Raw genomic sequence first — 2171 nt, forward strand, 5'->3', positions numbered from 1 at the left:
TTAGCTCATGGACTCTTTCACAACTGTCTTTCCCACAACCTAGAGATATTCTTGTTAAACTCGAACCAGGGTTTGGCATCAAATCTGGTCCTTAGCTCCCAGATGCCTGAACCCTGGGCTGAGGGGTTTGAGTTGAGCTATCAAAAATAAGAGCTAAGACACCAGTAAACACAAAGGCATTTATGCATCCTGTCCCCATGGAATGGGACGTGAACTGAGCTTGACTCTACAACCATCTTTTGAGTTTCCTTTGAGCTACCTTGGGTCTGATTCAGGTCACTTTGTGTGTAGCTATGCCCATAGTTCTACGCATGTGCCCTTGTTAATGCCATCAACACTAACATGCTTCACTTATAGCTTCATGGACTGGATTTCTCTGCTTATCTGTGTAAAGTTCCCTTTCTTGTCTTACCAAAGGACATGGATTTACAGCTAACCAGACCAGAGTTTCAGAGGGATGGAAATCAAGGGATGGCAGACAGTATGGGAGAGAACGCATCCTGGCAATGTCCAAATAATGACCATGTGGCCATTATCCAAGGATTTGGGAAGAAGAAGAAGAAGTAATAGTAAGAAAGATGAATGCTTGGGAGGTTTTCACAAATCCTAGTGGTAAGGTAGAACCCAAATGTTCTTGGCTGTAACAGCTGGTGGCTGTGCTAGCATGGAGGTGATCGTTTTCTGCAGGAAGAGGCATTGCTATTTCACATGCCAGATTTAGACAGGTTGTAGTGATACTGTACTGAGCGCTTTGCATTTCAGACCATCTGTCAAAAAACAGGTTTTAATTCTGAGAACTCACTATATTGGGGAGTTTGATGGGATTTAGAGCTGAAGAACATGAGCATGGAATCACTTTTAGTAGAGGAACAAGTATCAGGAGTTCATATTTGGAGGGAAGAGAGAAATTACCCCAAGAAGAGCTCTGTACACAATTATATTTTAACATGACGCAAAGGACTTGAGTGCTTTGAAGTGGATCTCTTGGTGCCTTTTCCCTGAGGTGAGCACGCCAACATGAAAAAGACTTCGCACTTCTCGAACAACATCATTGCACCTTGAAAAGAAACTAAAAGAAGGAAACTGAGAGCAGCTAGATAAGGAAAGGTAACAATTAAAGGGTTTATAAATAGCTTTCTGTCCAGCTCACTGTGTGGTGAGGTCTTCCTTTTCCTGCTCGCTCTCCCCAGTGTTTTCAAAGGGCTCCCTGGCTTGCAGCCAACTATCTACAGGACACCCAAGTCCTGTGAAAATGTCTCTTTAGGTCTCTTCTTGGATCCAGGAGCATGGCCGGTGTCTGCTCATGCTTCAGGCTCCAGCTGATGGGGGCTATTCCTCCCTGCCCATCACCAGTGACCCCCAGGCAGGCTCAGTTGCTCTTATGAACGATGCTCCCAGGAAACTTTTTCCCCATAGAGTCCCACTTGGCCATCCCCAAGGCATGAGGAGGGAGAATGAGTCTGATCCCAAGTGTCTTGGCAGTTGGACCACGATTCCCATTTCATTAACACCTCTCATAAATGGCATGGTAAATGCAAGCCAATTCATAAAGCAGATTTACTCACTGCTACAAAAAGTGCGCAAAGCAAGTCCGCCAGCCGCTGGTATGGATTGCAGAGATCAAGTGGTGCAGAAATAAAGCAAGCTGAGTCAAAAGAAGAATTGGATTTTGCAGAGAACAGATAGTAAAATGGTATTCAGCTTCATGAATAGATAAAAAACAGCAACAAAAAAAAAAAAAAGAGAAGGCACAGGCAGGAATAAGTGTGGCCACTGCCAGTGAAGATGGTTAGGTATTAAACTAAATGTGGCTCAAATCACTGGTTAAAATAGTGTTTATGAGGCATTAATGCTCCCAGGCAGCAGAAGGAGGAGATGGGGAGGACACAAAATTCAAATTCACTTTGTCCTAGTTTCATGACTGTGGTTGGGACTGAAATCTCTATTTGAAACACTTGAATAAATGCTAAAATACCTCATCTATCATCATCATGGTCTAACACACCAAATGAGTGCTTTGTCCGAGATTTCAGATAATAAAAACCCTACAGGATAAGAATATAATTTGTACCAATGTGATTTTCTGGAAGCTGGTGTTGTTTGTTAGGCAAATATAGTGGCTGCTTTTTTTTTTTTTTTTTTTTTTTTTATCGTTTGTTATATTATATATT

This window comes from Cariama cristata, unplaced genomic scaffold (assembly GCF_000690535.1).
Source record: "Cariama cristata isolate BGI_N322 unplaced genomic scaffold, ASM69053v1 scaffold17080, whole genome shotgun sequence".
Lineage (NCBI taxonomy): Eukaryota > Metazoa > Chordata > Aves > Cariamiformes > Cariamidae > Cariama > Cariama cristata.